Source organism: Gigantopelta aegis, chromosome 1 (assembly GCF_016097555.1).
Source record: "Gigantopelta aegis isolate Gae_Host chromosome 1, Gae_host_genome, whole genome shotgun sequence".
NCBI lineage: Eukaryota > Metazoa > Mollusca > Gastropoda > Neomphalida > Peltospiridae > Gigantopelta > Gigantopelta aegis.
This window is the reverse complement of record NC_054699.1, coordinates 15,940,533-15,963,364: the sequence shown is the minus strand read 5'-3', so window position 1 is coordinate 15,963,364 and position 22,832 is coordinate 15,940,533. Positions and strand designations below refer to the sequence as shown.

At 36.2% G+C, this 22,832-nt stretch overlaps 1 protein-coding gene across 4 annotated transcripts in view; it reads left to right on the top strand.

Annotated features, from left to right (window-relative positions):
* LOC121371158 (peripheral plasma membrane protein CASK-like) overlaps positions 1–22,832 on the top strand; it is a 492,097-nt gene that overhangs the window by 338,602 nt on the left and 130,663 nt on the right. The gene's annotated exons all lie outside the window — the stretch shown is intronic.

The window sequence follows — 22,832 nt, the reverse complement described above, 5'->3', positions numbered from 1 at the left end:
CACCACAACTGGTACATCAAAGGCTGTGGTATGTGCTTTCCTGTCTATGGGATGGTGCATATAAAAGAACCCTTGCTGCTAATCGAAAAGAGTAGCCCATGAAGTGGCGACAGCAGGTTTCCTCTCTCAATATCTGTGTGGTCCGTAACCATATGTCCCGACGCCATATAACCGTAAATAAAATGTGTTGAGTGCGTCGTTAAATAAGACATTTCCTTCCTTCCTTCCTTCCTTCCTTCCTTATGTAACCTTGGCTTGTCCCTTTGTCACTCATTTGGGGGAAGGACATAGCCCAGTGGTAAAGCGATCGCATGATGCGCAGTCGGTCAAGCATCGATCCCCATCGGTGTCCCCATTCGGTTATTTCTCGTTCCAGCCAGTTCACCATGACTGGAAAGGAAAGGAAGGAAATGTTTTATTTAAAGACGCACTCCACACATTTTATTTACGGTTATATGGCATCTGACATAATATGGTTAAGGACCACAAACCATGACTGGGATACCAGCCAGTTCACCATGACTGGTATATCAAAGGCCGTGGTATGTGCTATTCTGTTTGTGGGATGGTGCATATAAAAGATCCCTTGCTATTAATGGAACAATGTAGTGGGTTTCCTCTCTGTGAGTGTCAAATTTACCAAATGTTTGTGACATCCAATAGCCGATGATTAATAAATTAATGTGCTCTAGTCGTGTTGTTAAACAAAACAATTATTTAACCTTGGTGAAGAGTACTTGGGCTAGATAACAGACTAGAGAACTGAGCCTGTGCTTATAAAATTTTAGTCTAAGCACAAATCTTTAATGATGTCACATGTATTTCCTTTCATTTCAACTTATATCCGTGCTTATATCCAATTAAGGTTCAAGCACACTGTCCTGGGCACACATCTCAGCTATCTGGGCTGTCTGTCCAGGACAGTGAGTTAATTGTTAGTTGGTCTGTGGTTAGCGAGAGAGAAGAGGGTGTAGTGACCTTACACCTACCCACTGAGCCTTTAAGAAGTCACTCTGGATTGGAGCCGGTACCGGGCTACGAACCCTGTACCTACTAGCGTATAATCCAATGGCTTAACCACTGCGCCACCGCGGCCGGTCACATGTATTTGACAATTTGGTGAACAACAATTAAAACCATGGTCCTCTTGGACTAATGTGAAGAGAATCATTAACATAAATGTATATGTGAAAATATTGTATACACATTTGACAATTTGGTGAAGTGCATTTAAAACCCTGATATACATATACATATATGCACTAATTCAAAGAGAATCGTTCACATAAATATATTTGTAAAAATATTGTATACTTTTGTTCATCCTCATGTCTCTTCACACTTCTTTTTTTTTTTTAAATGAAAGACAATCACATGAAAAACATTGCGTTATATCAATACTCATAGTGTTTTTTTCACATGCCGCATATTCGACATTGCACTTGATGACGTGAAGATTTCGATAAACCACATCACACACCGACCCCAATCACAATCATCTCGGATATTGGCTTCATGATGAGTTCTGTAGGTGAACCATTAGATTACAAAGATAAGATTTTTTTCTCAAGCAATCAATGAATTTTTTTGATTTTTTTTGCAATTTGATATCCTGGGTGGAACACATAACATTCGGCGACTCTTTCATAAGATGTGACATGACATTTTGATGATGATCTTTGTCGTTTGTAACCAATACTGGTTCAATTATTTTCGACCAGTAGGATGGTGCGGGACTGAGTTTGCGACAATGTCCTCTTATAAGAGGGAGAAAGACGTATAATCACGGCACGTGTCGGGTTTCGGATCACAGATCAATTTGTTTCATCGATTTGCCCCCCATCCCCCCCTGCTCATGGATTGAGTGTCGAATGTTAAGGGAAACCCTGCGTATAGCCCATGATACATGTATAACCCTCATTGCAAGTATAGCTTCAGAAGTGAGGTTTTGTGTAAACAACTGGTTGCTTCCCCCGTGGGGTGACCGTTGGCCTAAAAATCACTCTGTGTTTATCATATTGATGTGAATTAGGCGCTGGGAGGATTTGGTCAGATTTGGAGAGGCTGCATTCAGTACCACGAGCACACTCGTGTCTGGCCATTAAGCAAATTGTGTCACATTACTGCTTGATGTGGCCATAAAAGAAATTGTGTCACTTTACTATTTGGGCTGATCATATTAAACAAAGTGTCTTGTTTCACTGCTTGTATAGTCTTGTTATTAAGTTAAGTATGTTTTACTGTTAGGTGTGGCCATTAAATGCATTATACCTTGGTATGTCATTTTGTTGTTTGATATGACCATTACAAGAATTATGTTATTTTGCTGTTAGGTGTGGGCATTAAATGCATTATACCTTGGTATGTCATTTTGTTGTTTGGTATGACCTTTAAAAGAATTATGTTATTTTACTGTTAGGTGTGGCCATTAAATGCATTATACCTTGGTATGTAATTTTGTTGTTTGGTATGACCATTAAAAAAATTATGTTATTTTACTTCTTGGTGCAGCCATTAAAAGAATTATATTATTTTATTTCTTGGTGCAGCCATTAAAAGAATCATGTTATTTTACTTCTTGTTGCAGCCATTAAAAGAATTACCCTGATATTTTATTTTGCTTTTTCATATGACCATTAAAAGAATCATGTTATTTTACTGCTTGGTATAGCAATTAAATGAATTACCCTAGTATGTCATTTTGCCTTTTAGTATGACCTATAAAGGATTAATATTTTACTACTTTGTGTGGCCATTAAATTAATTACCCTGATTAATCAATTTGGTTTGTTTGTAATGACCATTAAAAGAATAATCTTATTTTACTTTTTGGTGTGGCCATTAAATTAATTACCCTGGTATTTCATTTTGCTTTTTTTGATGGCTGTTAATTACCCTAAAATCTTGAAAATTAACAGATATATATATATATATATATATTTTTTTTTTTTAAAGAACAGCTGTTTAAAATTTGTCAAAGCCAGGGTTTCTGCCAGAGGGTAAAATGGGTATGGTAATTTTAATTTTTTTCACCTACTGACAAAATATTGACTCTTTATCATTATTGTATGATTTTATTAACCCTAACCCTAAACCTTACCTATTTTCTTTCTGGGGGAGACCCCGATAATCACATTCAGCACATACATTGCAAATACATGTAATCAATTTCATAGTGCCTGCATACCCAAACATTTCTTTCTGGCTGAAACCCCGAAAGCACATGAAATATGTAGTCAAGTTCCTAACATTCAAATCCATAACCAACTAACAGTGGCACTGGACTGTGTTGTTTTTATTGCATACCTACAAATTATTTTCTGACAGAAAGCCTGATGACCATTAAAAGAATTGGTGTTATTTTACCGCTTGGATTGGTAGCCAACAGGAAATTTGTTTTTTATAGCCTGATCAGCTATTACATAAATTGTGTTGTAATGTTCTTACTGGTTTGTCAGATGGTTTTAAATGTTTCTTTTTACTGACTGGTCTGGCCGTCAAATGAATTTTGCTATTTTGCTTCTTGTTAGTGTGTCCATTAAATGAATTATACCATTTAACTGCTCATTGGTATGGCCATTAAATCTGTTGATTTTTGAACAGACATCTTAAGGCAGAGGAATATTGGTTTGACATACCTCAGCAAGTTTTGAACTATGACTAAATATTGTCCTTTTTTCCCCTTTTTTTTCCTTTTTTCTTTTTGTTCCAGCCAGTGCACCACGACTGGTATATCAAAGGCCATGGTATGTACTATCCAGTCTGTGGGATGGTGCATATAAAAGATCCCTTGCTGCTAATCGAAAAGAGTAGCCCATGAAGTGGTGACAGCAGGTTTCCTCTCTCAATATTTGTGTGGTCCTTAACCATATGTCCGACGCCATATAACAGTAAACAAAATGTGTTGAGTGTGTCGTTAAATAAAACATTTCTTACTTTTTTCTTTTTTTTTCGTCATAAAAATATACAATATACATAAAGAATAATACATGAGTGGCCATTAGATACTATTTATCTCACAACAAGTTGTATTAAAATGTATCTTATGAGCGAAAGTGAGTTTGATATGTTTTTAAACAACGAGTTGTGAGATAAATGATATCTAACAGACACGAATGTATTACTCTATTTCTTACATATTCTCAAAAACCAGGTTTTATGCAAATTTTAACATCTTTATCAACTACCAGATATTTACAACCCTTTGCACTTGTAGTTGCCTTACGCATTACAGACACATGATTGTCAGGTTAACTATACGTCACAGTGTAATCGATTTCCACCATGCTGTTTTTTTACTGGATGTATGGCATTGGTGACCTGGTCATCATCTAGGAGCAGCCAATCATATGTCTTGAAATTGTTTACACACGTACCACATGTACGTGTGTAAACAACTATGTGTTATGAAAAATAATACATGGTGTTCTCATTGACAGGTGTGTAAGAAAATATAGTGCTGATATATATTGATAAAATAAGCGTGTAACAATAAAATAGATGATGCATTATAAAAAGGTCTCCTACATATTAATATAACTATTAACATAATTAATCTGTGAATGAATTCTATATATTATTGTAATATATTCTGTAAATATAATGTACCCATAAATAATTCTTAAAAATAAATATACATTATACTTTATACAATTAGTTTTGTCCAGCATTTCCACTTTTCCATGGTATGTGCTATCCTGTCTGTGGGATGATGTATATAAAAGATCCCTTGCTACTAATGGACAAAATGTAGCAGACTTCCTCAAACAAACTAAACTTTGAAAACTTAAAACATTCAGTGTGTTTTGACATCAAGAAAAAAGAAGAAAAAAACCCTACTATTATATTCTGACATGTATTAATTCTGTCTGACACAGACAGTAATTGCCACAATACAAAAAAAAGAGAAAAAAAGTCCTCATCATCCGTCTTCATATCAGCAAACATCGAGGGACTAATTAAATTCTATCGTATCCAATTTACATCGAAATCATCTTGGTCGAACAATGTGTTCCATACAAAAACCCGCCCGTCGTCGCCTCTCCGCCAGTGGCCCGCTTAATGAGGAGATGTGACAAAAAGCCATTGATTCTTCACGTCCACTTTTTTGCAATCATATTCTGCTAGTTAGCTCTTTAACAGCATTAGCAAATACTGCGGTGGCAAGAATTATAGACCACACGATTGTGTGCATGTTTCGGTGTATGGTTGAACAACGCACTGACCCAGAGCTGCGTTGATACGGGATGTACTCTCTTCTCCTCTTCTTCTTCTTCTTTTGACAGGGACTTCTTCGACAAAATAACGATCCTTAATGGACTCATTTACAACCTAAACTCTTTGCTGGATATAGCACTATAGACGGCTATATGCATTAAGTGCTTTATAGCTATAGAGTTGTTTCAGAATTGATCGTTGGTGGGGTGGGGATGAGGCAGGTCTAGCTAGCTAACTATGGCACTCGCCAAATTCACCAATTGTGAATTAAAAAACTCGCCAAATTCGCCAATTTGCTAATAAAAAATAATAAAAAATTGGTGAATTGTATTTTAATTTGGTGAAATAATTTAATGAAATAATTTAATGAAATAATTTATATTCCATAAGAAAATAAAATGGGTTTGTGCAATTCTTGCAGTTTCTAGCAGTGTGCCATGACTTGTATATCAAAGTCTGTGTAATGTATTACATGTATCTTTTCTGTGGGATGGTGCATATAAAAGATCCCTTGCTACTAATAAAAAAATGTAGCGGGTTTCCTCTCTAAGACTATATGTCAAATTACCTAATTTTTTACATCCAATAGCCGATGATTAATAAATGAATGTGCTCTAGTGGAGTTGTTAAACAAAAGAAACAAACATTTTATACCATGAAATATACATATAAGATATCCAAGAATTTACATATGTTAATATATTATTAATATATTACCAAATGTTTGACATTCAATAGCCGATGATTACTAAATGAATGTGCTCTAGTGGCATCATTAAACAAAAGAAAGAAATGTTTTATTTAATGACGCACTCAACACATTTTATTTATGGCTATATGGCATTGGACATATGGTTAAGGACCACACAGATATTGAGAGAGGAAACCCACTGTTACCACTTCATGGGCTACTCTTTTCGAATAGCAGCAAGGGATCTTTTATATGCACAAGATAGTACATACCACGACCTTTGTTACATCGGTTGTGGAGCACTGGCTGGAATGAGAAATAGCCCAATAGGTCCACCGATGGGGATCGATCCTAGACCAACCACGCATCAAGCGAATGCTTTACCACTGGGCTACGTCCCGCCCCATCATTAAACAAAACAGACTTTAACTTTTATTATTTAGGACAGCTTTGAGTGCGTTTGTAAATTCTAAACAGTCAGTTATTTAGGACAGCTTTGAGTGCGTTTGTAAATTCTAAACAGTCAGTTATTTAGGACAGCTTTGAGTGCGTTTGTAAATTCGAAACAGTCAGTTATTTAGGACAGCTTTGAGTGCGTTTGTAAATTCGAAACAGTCAGTTATTTAGGACAGCTTTGAGTGCGTTTGTAAATTCTAAACAGTCAGTTATTTAGGACAGCTTTGAGTGCGTTTGTAAATTCTAAACAGTCAGTTATTTAGGACAGCTTTGAGTGCGTTTGTAAATTCGAAACAGTCAGTTATTTAGGACAGCTTTGAGTGCGTTTGTAAATTCGAAACAGTCAGTTATTTAGGACAGCTTTGAGTGCGTTTGTAAATTCGAAACAGTCAGTTATTTAGGACAGCTTTGAGTGCGTTTGTAAATTCGAAACAGGCAGTTATTTAGGACAGCTTTGAGTGCGTTTGTAAATTCGAAACAGGCAGTTATTTAGGACAGCTTTGAGTGCGTTTGTAAATTCGAAACAGGCAGTTATTTAGGACAGCTTTGAGTGCGTTTGTAAATTCGAAACAGTCAGTTATTTAGGACAGCTTTGAGTATGTTTGTAAATTCTAAACAGTCGGAATCATTGAGCTAATTGTCAGGTATAGATTTATGTTCACAGATTTAGATAGCTTAACACTTTCTCCAAACTGGGTTGTGTGGTGATTTGTCTGACAGAAAACGATATCCCCACAAGGCAACTATATCAAATTCTTGACAAAGCAGTGGTTAGTCCCAAATGACAACTGTATGAAGTTTGTGATAGCATTAAAGTGGAAACAAATATGACTGGCTGATAAGAGTAGAAAGACAGGGACAGTGACAGGAATTAAATGTAACTACAACAGGCCAGTGATGCTGAAAATAGTGCATGTTGTTTTTGCAGTGTCAAGAGTAAGATGTAAAAACAAATGGCTGATGAAAGTATTAAAAAAAAGAGGAAAGTTATCATATGGAACACTTTACTTGATATAGGTAGTGGCGTAGGGAGGTGCTAAAATGTGTGGGGGACACTATTATAAAGCTAATGTAAAGCACATGCACCCCTTGCCCCCCCCCCCCCATTCCTACGCCAGTGATAGGATTGTCAAGATTAAGATGTTAATACAAATGGCTAATGACAGTACAATTGAATGGAAAGTTACCACATGTATAGGATTGTCAATAGTACATGCAATATGTAAATACAAATGGCTAATGACAGTACAATTGAATGGAAAGTTACCACATGTATAGGATTGTCAATAGTACATGCAATATGTAAATACAAATGGCTAATGACAGTTAAAAAAACATGAAAAGTTACCACATGGAACACTTTACTTAATATATGATTGTCAAGAATAAGATATAAATACAAATGGCTAATGACAGTAAAATTAATGGAAAGTTACCTCATGGAACACTTTACTTGATATAGAATTGTCAAGAATAAGATATAAATACAAATGGCTAATGACAGTAAAATTAATGGAAAGTTACCTCATGGAACACTTTACTTGATATAGAATTGTCAAGAATAAGATATAAATACAAATGGCTAATGACAGTAAAATTAATGGAAAGTGGAACACTTTACTTGTATACAAGAATAAGATATAAATACAAATGGCTAATGACAGTAAAATTAATGGAAAGTTACCTCATGGAACTCTTTACTTGATATAGAATTGTCAAGAATAAGATATAAATACAAATGGTTAATGACAGTAAAAACAAATGAAAAGTTACCTCATGGAACACTTTACTTGATATATGATTGTCAAGAATAAGATATAAATACAAATGGCTAATGACAGTAAAATTAATGGAAAGTTACCTCATGGAACACTTTACAAGAATAAGATATAAATACAAATGGCTAATGACAGTAAAATTAATGTCACCTCATGAATACTTGAGATATAAATACAAATGGCTAATGACAGTAAAATTAATGGAAAGTTACCTCATGGAACACTTTACTTGATATAGAATTGTCAAGAATAAGATATAAATACAAATGGCTAATGACAGTAAAATTAATGGAAAGTTACCTCATGGAACACTTTACTTGATATAGAATTGTCAAGAATAAGATATAAATAAATACAAATGGCTAATGACAGTAAAATTAATGGAAAGTTACCTCATGGAACACTTTATTTGATATAGGATTGTCAAGAATAAGATGACAGTACAAATACAAAACACTTTACGTGGTATGGACTTTTTTCATTGTCATTCACATCAGCTACCAAAACAATCTTACAAAAACAATATTAAAAAATAATTTATCAAAATAATGTTTTCTTAATAATTGATCAGTTAAAAATATTAATAATAAAAACACATTAAAAAAAATACCTGCAAAAATATTGTGATATGGAAATTAAAACTATGTGATATGTTCCTACATTTTATTAAACTAATATGATCTTTTTAATGTCTCTTATCGAAAATCAAAGCTAATCATATCAAATGTTGAAAAAAAAGGGAAGAAATTACACTGATTGTCCTGTTTATATTAATTCAATGTCGGTTAATGAACAAGTAACGTGAGAAATATGTCTACAGTTTCATCTACTAGTATGTCATTGAGCACTTATTGCTGTACCGTATAGCTGCATTATCGTAGATACAAGTGCCATATTTCACTGTTTTCACATTTATTTATGATAGATACGTACCTGCAAATTAGTTCATTCCACGCGTGCTCTTTGCATTTATATTCTCGAGAATATTGATATTAAGTGCTGTTACTCGACATAATTAGAGGCCGACTGATATAAAAGTAAATCAATGTCAAATATTCCATCGAAAATACAGTCAGTTATTTTCCATCAAAAAGAAATAAAATCTGTAACATAAAATTTAACCTATAGGTAATCCTCTGTAGATTTTCCAATAAATTTAAATTTCGGCTATTAAATGAAATTATTTGATTGTAATTGTCCAAGAGCATATTGTCCAAGACATTTACAATTATATATATATATATATATATATATATATAGAAAAGTTATTAGAATGAAGTGTATCGGATGAATATATAAAAAGATAGAATTTCACAACGTTTTAACGGGTTCATCAGTTCCCATTATGGGTGAAAGGCACTCATTTCATTAAAACGTTGTAAAATTCTATCTTTATATATATATATATATATATATAATAATAATAATAATAATATTTGTATTTAAAAAATGTAGTCTCTTTTAATATGTCTACTAATATTAAAAATACAAAGAGATGGGTTGGTTTTTAATTTTATTTAATTATAATGTTTACATTTAATCTTGTTAATTTTTGAAAGTATTCAAGGTCATGTTGGCAACTTTTTCTTTAATTTCACCCCTAGTTGGGGACAGGTATTTCTGTAACAGAAATCTTGCAATTAAAAAAAAAAAAAACCCCCAGAAAAACAAAAACAATTATACTTTACTTTTCATACAATATAAAAAATAATAAAAACAATAAATACCCATGTATATTTGGCATTATGGAACTTTGCTGGAGCCCCTTTTATTAATTCAGTTACAGTTAATACTACCGTATTTCACATGTTGATTTTTTGTTTTTAAACAACAGACTGGAAATCTCACAATTTGTCATTCATTCAGCCACGGTTGAGTGCCGAGAGAAGAAGTGTTGACATAAAATCTGGAATCTAATGCTATTGACAAATTGATTTCATGCAAATTTGCATCATTTCACAATTTGTCTGTTGCTTGTTACAGCCTGTGTATTTGCTGTGCATATTGTGAAAAGTTTAAACTTGTCACAGATTTGATTGGTTGCCATAGATTGGCTTTTTGTGCGATCCTGCTTTCCACAGACTACGAGTAATTTGCCAACTTATTCCCCTGCTTTACGAATAATCCGCATGGGCAGCCAGCCGTTTTTCACCGCCAGTAACGGAAGGTGTTGAATTTCACGTCCAGGAATACCGAATTGGATTTTTCATATTCGTTAATTACAAACATCACGGCTTATATATAGTCTTGTTTAGAGTGCGCACTGAATTGTTTCTTTAGTAATTCACAAGACGGATTGGTGTTTGAAAATTACACATAATTTCTTGTGGTGAATATAGGAAAGACGTTTTCGATTCAGATTGATTTATTTAGCCACACGATGACAGTGTATGAGGTTGAAGGCAAGAAGCAGACAGGTTATTAAGCGGCAGTGGGGCTAATTTGTCACGTGCCGTTTGTCAACAGAGACGACATTTGACTATTATCGCACAATTTGCTTAATCAACAAGTTAATGCATACAATTGGTTGCTCATTCTGCTTATCAACTGCATGGTGTTTATTTTTGGAAAATAGTGACTTATTTGTCACTTAGAATTTCATACAACTTCCTTTTTTCCTTCTTTTTATGTTGAAGTATTAATTCTTACATATTATATATTTAAGTTATTTGTCAAATTTTAATACTTGTAAAAAAACCTCTAAAAACCTCAACAACTGATTTTATGTGATTCACTAAATGTGCACACGAATATGCTACTTTAAGGTTTTGGTATATACTCTAAAAAAAATTCCTTTGGTAACTAAAAAGTATATGCTTAAGTTGAATTTGATTTTTAAAAATTCCAAATTAAAATAAAACATTGACAAAAAAATCTTATTATTATGATGCTGAATAAATTTAATAAGCAATTTTTTGTTATTATTAAATTGAAATTTATAAGTTTCATCAAAGTTAAAAATTGTGAAGATTAGAGCATAAAACATTTAAACAGAACTTTTTTTTTAATCTTTTTTTTGGTTGTTATCTAAAATACGAGATTCAAATCCGATGAAATGAATGTGGCAGATTTAATTCCTATTGCACCGAAATCGATGAAATCTATCAAAATGAGGGATTTTAAGGATTACAACATTCAAGTTTAAGCAGAACATTTGTGTAAAGTGTTTTGTCTTGCCTAGAGGGAAAAAACAACTCCAAAATTAAAATCAAATGGAATGCATTTAATGGGCTAGTCTTAACTTCCGTTAGACTAAAATAATTAAATTCCATCAAAAAGAAGATGGGTTACAGAGGCTGAAATAGTTTAACTTGAAGAAGAATATTTCTGTAATAGATTTTGCCTAAATCCCTCACCCTAAACCTTGCAACAACAAAAATAAAAATGAAATGAAATGAAATAAATACATAAATACATAAATAAATAAATAAAATATAAATAAAAAATAAAATAAATAAATAAAATTGAACTATAAATTTAATGTGCCAAATTTAAATTCTGTTAGACTGAAATAAATGTTTTAAAAATCCATAAAACTATTTAAAAAACCCACCTATACTACAAAATATGTACTGAAATATATAGAGATCGAATTTGGAATAAAAAATGCATCTAACAAAAGAACTGTATTAAAAGACAGACTAAAATTTATAAAAATCCATCAAACTGATGAACTGTAGGTATTATTACAGATAGACAGAAAATTGGTTTCAAAATCCACCAAGACAGACTGAAAATGTAATAAAATTATTTTTAAAATCCATCAAGACAGACTGAAAACGTAATAAAATTATTTTTAAAATCCATCACGACAGACTGAAAATGTAAATAAATCTATCAAACTTTGGTACACCAGACAGTGACATAGACTGAAATGAAAACAAAATAAGAGACTCCATCAGTCAATCAGTGTGTTGCATACAAGACAGCTGTGCACTGATTCTCCCAGGAGGAGTCTCTCGGACTTGTACGTACAGAGCTTTAACTCACAGCAGCGTCTGTGTGAGCTGCAATTAAACATACTGGCAGTAACATGGCCATTGCAGGTAATTCTTCACAATTCTGACAGTACCCCGTGCGCCAGCTGATGGGACTTTCATAACGCCATCAAGGAGAAATATTCCAACGTTATTTATTTGCTTCCTGTTGCCCAGATCTGTATAGGTCTGAGACGGTGGTGGTTTATTACTCTTATCAGATGATGAAATGGCCCATTAGACCGGCCTGTTGTCGGAGCAGTCAGAAGGTAGGAGAAAGTTAGTACCGTGACAGTGCCAGCATGTGAGGACGTGCGTTGATGGCTTCTGCCGTTACGTTTCATTTGGAAGTGGAATTTTCATGATTCTTCGTATTCTGGCTTCAGTTGGTGCAGCAATGATTTTCGTATAAAGTGGAATTTTGATGATTCTTCAGCCATACTTTCATTCAAAAGAGGAATTTTCATGATTCAACAATATTTTCATATGGAGTGGAATTTTTATGATTCTTTGTCTATTTCAGTGGTAGCCAAGCTCATTGATTTTAGTGATAGCCAAACTCATTTAAAAGAGGAATTTTAATGATTCTTTCTATTATTCAATGGTTCAATGATACTTTCATATGAAGTGGAATTTTCATGATTCTTCATACACTATGATGGGTCAACCATAATTTCATTTAAAAGTGGAGGCTAGTCTCGGGATAGGCGTGTTCGAAACCATAGAGGTATATGGACATGTTAAATTCCTAGTCAAGTCAAAAGTGGAATTTTCATGAGTATTTATATCCTTCAATAATTCAGTCAAGTTTTTGCAGCAAGTGAAATTTTCATGATTCTTTATATACTTCAGTGGTTCAACCATTCTTACATTTAAAAGAGGAATTTTTCATGAAATCTTTAATTATATCCTTGAGTGGTTCAACGATACTTTCTCGTTTGAAGTGGAAATTTTCATGATTTATTGTATCCTTGAGTGATTCAGTCATAATTTCATTTATTGTGGAATTTTTTGTGATCCTCATTGTGTTTGGATGGTTTCAGGAATATAGTTTCATTTAAAATGGAATTTTCATGATCCTCAATATGCTCTGATGGGTATATACTTTCAATTAAAGTGGAAATTTTTTGATATTCATGGAATTCAAAATTGAAGAGAGTTCCCAACTGTTCTTGCAGTAATTATTCAAATGACCAACCAGAAAAGGCACCAAACAGGAAGTGTTTTTTTAAAATTTGTTTTTGTTTTTCTTCTGATTTAAACAGTGTTTTATAATCTTTTTCTTCTTTTTGTTTTGCATTGTTTTTGTCTCTGAGGTACTAAAATGAATAGGCTGAAAGTATTTGAGCTATAACATTTAATACAATGATCTTTTAGTTTTCAAACAACATTGTGTGTGTGTGGATAATTTGTGAATTGACATATTTAAAAAAATAATGTTATGGCTGCAGTAATGATTTTTGTGACAAGGCACCAATGTATTGCAGCAGTACACCGATTTAGTGCGACACTATATTAATTTAGAGCAGTGCTACATTAACTTAGTGCCAAAAGATTCTGATTTAATGCAACATTACGCTTACTGTTTGGTCTCACCTGGTGAAATTAATACAGTATTAAGATCCTTGTGAATTCAAAACCAAGATAAAACTGGAGTTTTTTTCTTCTTCTTAATTTAACATTTCCAAATAAATGAAGTATTGTTTGATGCAGTTTTTATCGTGAATGAATAAAAATTGGATGAGTCACATATTGGATATAGAATTCAAGTTCTTATACAGGAAAACAATAACTTTGTGCCATATTGGATCAATTAATATTGTTTTGTGTTGGTAACTATAAAGCCATATTGTATAACAAGTGTATATTTGATTCATGTTTTGGAGGAAAAAAAAAACATGAATAGGAAGTGTACATTTTTCATGAAATTCATCTCAACACCGAAAACACACCGACACCTCCATTTTGAAGACAGCTTGGAAAGTCACTCAGAGTTACTTCCCTTGAATCCCTCTCCTGCCTAATGTCATGGTTCTTTTACGCTGCCTGTGGCGTCAGTGCCCTTTGTTGCGGAATCTACTAACTTGCTGTATGAAGATCATACCGATCTCTGAGGCTAACAATTCTTCTACCCCAGTGACCCCTGTCGGGACCACTGACGGCACTGCCGACCGCAATATGAGCAGCAAGAGCATTGACACGTTCCTCCAGAGCCGCCACGAGCGGGCAATGGTTCGACTCTGCGCGCTGCTGTGGATTCTCAAACTGGAGGAGGACAAACTCCGACGACAAGAGGTAGCCGGTCCGTCTCATCAGTGTCATGCTGCCGACTCACAGGTTCGCTGAGGTTTACACATTTCAGTCATTCAGTTATATATATGTGTAGTTAATCCAACCCACGCTCGCCAAGTTCACAGAGGTTTACACATTTTAGTCGTTCAGTTGTATATATGTGTAGTTAATCCAACCCATGCTTACCAGGTTCACAAAGGTTTACACATTTTAGTCATTTAACACAGTGATATATACATTGTATCTGGTTTTAACACAGTGTTATATATCTGGTTTTAACACAGTGATAATATATCTGGTTTAACATCGTGATATATACATTGTATCTGGTTTTAACACATTGTTATATATCAGGTTTTAACACAGTGATATATATATCTGGTTTTATAACAGTGATATAGATATGGTTTTAACACAGCGATACGGACATTATATCTGGTTTTAACACAGTGTTATATATCTGGTTTTAACACTGATATATATCTGGTTTTAACACAGTGATATATACATTATATCTGGTTTTAACACAGTGTTATATATCTGGTTTTAACACAGTGATATACATCTGGTTTTATAACAGTGATATATACATTATATCTGGTTTTAACACAGTGTTATATATCTGGTTTTAACACAGTGATAATATATCTGGTTTAACATCGTGATATATACATTGTATCTGGTTTTAACATATTGTTATATATCAGGTTTTAACACAGTGATATATATATCTGGTTTTATAACAGTGATATAGATCTGGTTTTAACACAGCGATACGGACATTATATCTGGTTTTAACACAGTGTTATATATCTGGTTTTAACACTGATATATATCTGGTTTTAACACAGTGATATATACATTATATCTGGTTTTAACACAGTGTTATATATCTGGTTTTAACAGTGATATACATTTGGTTTGATAACAGTGATATACATCTGATTTTAACACAGTGAAATATACATTGTATCTGGTTTTAACAGTGTTATATATCAGGTTTTAACACAGTGATATATATCTGGTTTTAACACAGTGATATATACATTATATCTGGTTTTAACACAGATTATATTCACATGGAAAACCTGCATGATAAATGTTGTCAAGAAGACGTCTTCTTGCTATATTTTACAGCAATCTATTATTTACATTACTAATGGGAATTAATCTTGTGGACTGGTACTTAATGGATAATTTACGTCAAGTATTGGAGTGCTGGAACCTGTATTAATGAGTTGAATATTAGGGTCAAGGTCACTGCTATATGTCTTTGTGGATTTGTGTTGATTAGGACCGTTCCAGAATTAGCCACATTGGGGGGGGGGGGGGGGGGTGCTAGTCACCGTAATTATGTCTTGTGGGTCTGCTACAAGGTTTTCCTCAATGCTTACTTGGTTTAAATAAAATTATATATTTGTGGGTGATAGATATACAACCCCATAGGGATGTATCTTTAGTAATAAAGTGCTTGGCTGATGGGTGGTCGGTTCTGGGATAGATCCACATCAGAGGGGGGCATTGGGCTATTTCTCCTTCCAGTCAGTGCACCCTGACTGGTATGCGCAATCATGTCTGTTGGAAAATGCATATAAAATAGAACAACTAATGGAAAAATGTATCAGGTTTCCTCTCTAAGACTGTCAATTAACAGAAAAATCAACCTCCACTAAGGGGATTTGAACCACAGACTCTCAGTGCGAGAGTCCAGCACTCTACCAACTGAGCTAATAGGGAAATTCCCACTAGCTACTGCCAGTAGTAGCACATAATACCAAAACTACTACATCAAAATTAGCAAACAGCTGATTAATAAATCAATGTGCTCTAGTGGTGTCATTAAAAAACAAAACCTTAATTTTCTACAACCCCATGTGATCAATTCATTTTCCCATAACTGGAATATCAAAGACTGTGGTATGTGCTGTCCTGTCTATGGGACAGTGTATATAAAAGTTCCCTTGTTACTAATTGAAAATTTTAGCAGGTTTCTTCCGAAGACTACATGTCCAGTTACTAAATATTTGATATCCAATAGCCAATGATTAATTGTATTTGTATTATAGCAAGATTTTATATGAGGAGCCAATGCTGCAATCATAATTTCCATTTAAGACCGATTATGTAGTTTTAAACATGGTGACCCAGGACAATATATTGCACATAACAAATATGTTAGTTTTAGAAAAATATTACCATGGTCGAAATTGGCTGGAATTCCGGCCAAAATATTTCGTCTGGCAAGCTACAAATTCTACAAAGGACCAAATCAAAACCTGTTGGACCAAATATGATTATAAAGTATAAATGCAAAATAATTGCTTATCAGGCAAAAAATATCTTCCAGCTCATGGTGATGTTGACTGGCAAAAACTGGTCGGGCCGGAAAAATTTCAACATCTGTATTACGTAATATGTGGAGATGAGATTCAGCTTTAATTTGCTTCTAATACCGTGCAATACACAGATTTAAACATGGTTACCCGTTACACATTAGAGATCATGCAGAATTATATTGTAGCTTTAATACAAGATTCCACAACATGTGGAATAGAGATTCCATCTTTAATTTCCTTCTAATACCGTGCAATACACAGATTTAAACATGGTTACCCGTTACACATTAGAGATCATGCAGAATTATATTGTAGCTTTAATACAAGATTCCACAACATGTGGAATAGAGATTGCATCTTTAATTTCTGGGGCGGGATGTAGCCCAGTGGTAGTGTTCGTTCGATGCACGGTCGGTGTGGGATTGATCCCAGTCGGTGGGCCCATTGGGCTATATCTCGTTCCAGCCAGTATACAACGACTAGTGTATCAAAGGCCATGGTATGTGCTACCCTGTCTGTGGGATGGTGCATATAAAAGATCCCTTGCTGCTTATCGAAAAGAGTAGTACATGAAGTGGCGACAGTGGGTTTTCTCTCTCAATATCATTCTGGTCTGACACCATATTAACCGTAAATAAAATGTGTTGAGTGCGTCGTTAAATAAAAACATTTTCCTTCCTTCCTTCAATTTCTTTCTAATACCATGCAATGCACAGATTTGAACATGGTTACCCTTTACACATTAGAGATTATGCAGAATTATATTGTAGCTTTAATGCAAGATTCCACAACATTTTCCATCTAAAACAAATGCACTTTTAAACACGCTTACCCTCTTATGCATTAGAGGTCACACAAAATAATGCAGTAGTTTTGCATTGATGCATATTGAAGACTTTTCTTTTGCACGGAGAATGACAATTTCATCTAAACAAATTGCCGCTTATCTACACATGGTGGAAATTAGTTTGCGCTTAGAAAATTTGCCCTGTAATTATAAAACCCGTAAACTATTTGGTATCAGCGCTTTTTGATCAGCATCCACTAAGGTTGCGAAGTTTTGTTGGCTTAAAAAAAAAACCCATGAAAAAAGCTGTCACTTTCTGATGGGTTAGATCATTAGGTAGTTATGCAATGATTTTCATCATGAAGTTATTCAGCAATTTCATCCCGCAGTCATGTTTCTTCTCATTTATTCAGCACATCTGTATTTATTGGTGGATTTGTTTCCAGTGTGCCAGCTATATGATTCTCCAGTTTTGTCAAAAATGATGAATATTTTTCACGCAAAAAAGCGATAAATCTTTCATGTTTAATGTTTGGCAGTCGAAAGTTCTGTGATAAGCGTGAATTCCTGCAGTGCCGCATAATAGTTAATGCCTTTCAGTTTTCCAATGATGCAGGATGTACTAGCTCAATGGTAGAGTGCTCGCCTAAGGTGCAATAGACAGGGAACATGGGCTTTTCCCATCCTATTAAATGCTTCAAGGCCTTGGTATGTGCTGTCCTGTCTTCGAAACTGCTTTTTTTTCTATAGGAATAGCCAGTGTTGTAGCAGCAGGTTTCCTGTTGTCATATTTCTTGACCAAGTTTTGAATAGTCATGTTAGATAATAAATAATAGAACATTAAACATATTCCTTTCTTTCCTTCCTCACCCTCCTCTCTTGGCTCTCCCCCTCTCTCTGTCTCTCTCTCTCTCTCTCTCTCTCTCCTCCTCTCTTTCTCTCTCTCTTCCCTTCTCTGTCCTGTCTCCCCTCTTTTCTGTCTCCTCCTCTCTTCTCTCTCTCTTCTCTTTCTGTCTCCTGTTCTTTCTTCTTTCTCTCCTCTCTCCCCTTCCTTTCTCCTCTCCCTCTCTCTCCTCTCTCCCTCTTCTGTCTTCTTTCTTTCCCTTCTTTACTTTCTCTCCTCTCTCTCCCCTTCTCTCCTCTCCTTTCCTCTCTCTCCCTCTCTTCTTCCCTTCCTCCCCCTCTCCTTTCTCCCCCCCTTTCCTCTCCACCCCTCCCTTCTTCCTCCTTCTTTTTTCCCTTTTCTTCTCTTTCCCTCCCTCCTCTTTCTCTCTGTCCTTTCTCTCTCTTCCTCATTCCCTCTTTCCTCTCTCTCCCCTTCTTTCCACCCCCTTCACTCCCTCTCTTCCCTTCACCTCTCTACTCTCCCTTCTTTTTCCCTTTTCTTCTTCCTTTCCCTCCCCTCCTCTCTTCTCCTACCTCCCCCTCCATCCCCTTTGTCTCCCTCACTTCTTCTCTCTTATCTTTTCTTCCCCCTCTTTCTTCCTCCCCTTTTTCATCCACCTCCTTTCTCTTCTTTTCCCCTTCTTTCTCTTTACTACTCCCTCTTTCTTCCTCTCTCCTTCTTCTCCTTTCTCCCCTTCTCTCTTTCCTCTTTTTCCCTCTCTCTCTCTTCTCCCTGTCCCTCTCTCCTGCTTTTCTCCTCCCTTTCTCTCCTCTTCTCCTTCTCCCCTCTCCTCCTTTTTTCTCCCTTTCCTTTCTCTTTTTTTCTTTTCCCTATTCCTTTTTCTTTCCCTTCCTTCTTCACTCCCCCTTTTTCTTCTTCCTCCTTTCCTTCCTCTTTCTCTTTCTCTCCTCTCTCCTCCTCTTTCCCCTCTCCTCCTTTCTCTCCCTCTTTCCCTTCTCCTTATTTCTCTCCTCTTCCTCTCTTTCTCTCTTTCTTCCCCCCCTCCTCTCTCTCTCTTTCCCTCCTTCCTCCCTTCCCCTCTCTCTCCCCTTCCTCTTTCTCCTTTTTCTTTCCCTTCATCCTTCCTTTTTTCCCTTCCCCTCTTTCCCCTCCCCCCTTTCCTTTTTCCTTTTCCTTTCCCTTTTTCCTCCTTTTCCCTTTCCCTTCTATCCTCTTCTTCCTTCCCTCTTTTTCCCCATTCCTTCTCCCCCCCTTCCCTTCCTTTTCCCCCTTTCCCCTTCCCCCCCTTCCTCTTTCTTCCTTTCCTTTTCTTCCTCCTTCCCCCCCTTCCCTTTTTTCCCTTTCTCATTTTTTTCCCCCCCTTTCCTTCCTTCCATAAAATTACACTTCCCCCCCTCCTTCCCCCCTTCCTCCCTTTATCCTGTGTATACTTTTCCCCCCCCTTCCCTTCTCATGCTCCCTCCCTTTTCACCTTATCCCTCCCCTCCTTTGAGAAATGTTCCCTCTATAACTCTTTTCCTTCTCTTTCTTCCACCTTTATTCCCTTTGATGACCTTTCCACCTCCTCTCCCCCCTTTCTAATTATAATTCTTTTTCCTTTACTTTTCTTTCCCTTCACCCCTTGATTTCCTCAGTCTTTTCTCTTCCCCCTTAAGGTCCTTTGCCTCTCCCTTCTTCCTTCCTCATTGGATCCTTCAGCCCCCCTCCTTTTCCCTTCCCCTTTTTCTCGTCTTCCCCCATTGCCCCCACCCCTTCAAAGGCTTTTTTACCCTTTTACTTGCTGTTCTCACTCTTCAAATTTTTCCTTCTTTTAAATTTCTCTCTTCTTTCTTTTCCCTCTCTCCCTTTTCCCTTTTACCCGCCCTTTTCTATCTTTCTACCCTCAACCCTTTTTTTTTCCCCTCTTCCTAAATGTTTCCTCCCCCCTTTCTTTCCCCCTCTTCCCCCCTTTCTTTATCCAGTTTTGCCCCCTATGAATAAATTTTGTATCCTACTTGTTCCTTCCTTCTTCTTCCTTTTCCTTTTCCTCCCGCCCTACCCTATCTTTTTCTGGTCCCTTTCTTTTCCCCCATCTTTTTCCCCGTTCCTCCCCTTTTTCTCCCTTTTTCCCCCCAGTGCACCCCCCCTCTGGCATATCCCTTTCTTCCTTTTCTCTCCATTCTCAAAAGATCCTTTGCCCCTAATCCCCTTCTTTTCTCCCCCCCTTGAAGTGGCTTAGCAGGTTTCCTCTCCAATATCTTTTCCTGGTCCTTATTGTCCATTACTTCTTTTGCCATTAACCCCCTCTCTCTCTTTTCCTCTTTCATTTCCCTTCCTTTGCTTTTCCCCTATTTATCCTCTTTCGGTCCCCCCCCTTTTCCCCCTTCCCAAAAGCCAGCCCCTCATCCCCCCCCCTTCCCCCCCCCCCCCCCCCCCTTTCCTTTTTACTCTTTTTACTTTTCCCTTTTTATCCCTCCTTTTTTTCTTTCATTAACTGTTTTTTTTCTTCCCCTTATCTTCCCGATTCCTCTTTACAATTCTTCCCTTTGTTTCTTAACATCCCCATCCTCTCCCCCCTCCTCCCTTTTTTATTCTCCCCCCCAAGAATCAGCTGTGTCGGTTCTCTACCCATCTAAAGTGCTTTCCCCTTAGGGTTTTTTCCCTTTCCCATCAGTTTTATCCTTCAAAGGCTGTCCTTACTGCTGTTCTCTTTTGTTGGAAAGTGCACATTTCCTATATTAGGAAAATATGAAGCAGTCCTTCCTCTCTAAGTCTCTGTTGGAGTTTACCAAATTTTTTCCTCCATTCAATAGCTCCCCTCCCTTCTTTAATCAGTGTGCCTCTAGTTCTCTGTCCTTTTCTTTCCCCCCAAATTTATAACTTTTTTCCATCCTTTTCCCCATTCCAACCAGTGTCCTTTAACTTTTATATTTTCTCCTGTTTTGTGGGGAAATGTGTTCCCTCCCCGTGCTTTGTTTTTTAATTGATTTATATTCTATTTTCCTTTCCAATCCCCGATGGTTCCCCCCTCCCTCTTATCTCCAGTTTTGTCATTTCTTTATTAAACCTTAACTTTCTTTAAGTATTTCCCCCCCTCCCTGGGGTCTTAGTTAGGTCATCGGTCTACAGGCTGGTAGGTACTCTCTTCGGATCCCAGTCGAGGCATGGGATTTTTTTATTCCAGATACCGACTCCAAACCCCCCTCTTTCTCCTTTTTTTTCCGCAAGGCTCAATGGGTAGGTGTAAACCCCCTTGCCCTGACCAGTTCCATACCCTTTTTCTTCCACCCTCTCCCCTTTCCTTTTGTTTTTCCTATCCTGCCTGTGGGAAGCGCAAATTTTTCTCTCCCTTTTCTCCTTCCCTCCCCCCCTTCCCCCCCCTTCCCATTTCCCCCAGCGGGTTTCCCTCTCAAAATCTGTTTCCCTCCTTTTCCATATTTCTTCCGCCATATAACCGTTCCCCCCCCTCCTGTTGAGTGCGTTCGTTAAATAAAACATTTCTTTCTTTTCTCCAAGTAGACTCCTCCCTTTCTGCACTCAAAATAATAAATTATTTTGTATTCCTCCCTCCTGGTAGTACTAAATCAAATAACTTCCCAGCTGGGTTCTCCCTCAAGGTGCACCCTTAACAGAGAAGTTTTTTTCCACAAGTCCTGTGATTGGTGATAAATGTGAATGTGTTGGTTGTAAACAAAAATAGTTTTCATCTGGGTAGAAAAAAAAAATGCAATTTTTGCATTTCATCTTTTCCCTACTCTGTCAAGTAGCATTGTGCTTGAAACATGTTTTCCTCCTTCTGTAAAATAACCTACTCGAATTTTTTCCTGCGGAACTTCCTAGTCATAGATTCTTCTTCATTATCTCAGAAATGAGCAGCTTGACCCCAATTGTTTCTGATTCACTTTAAGGGTGAGGGGTGGTAGTATTTATAACGGTTTGTCGTCTATGGGATTTAATTTGGTAGTATACACCCTCCTGCCCTCTCCCCCCCTCCCTCCTCCCCCCTCCTCTCCCACCTCCCCCACTAGTTACAGCCCTGTGCATGCATCATTCCAGACATTTTATTGCACTCATGCATGCCTTATTCTCATTTCCTGCCCTTTGATTGATCAATATATAGCATGTCTGTCAGAAATAATACACAGTAGTAAAATGGTAATTAGTTGTTAGTGCGGGAAATGAACTTGTCACGACAGCTTCTTGTAGCATCTGTTAGCTCTGCCATATCATGCAGTTATGATTAATATATTTCCAGATAAAACAAAATAAAAATGAAGATTATAAAAATTGATGCAAATTAATCTTTGCTTGTATTTCAGGTGGAAGTGGTTAATACTGGAAAAACTGTATTTGATTTAACTGCTTGATGCAAATTTATCCCCCGCCCCAACAGAACTGACATCACCATCTCTCTTTTCTCTCTTTTTATCTTTCCATCTTTCTCCCTTTTCCATCCATCCATCCATCCCTCT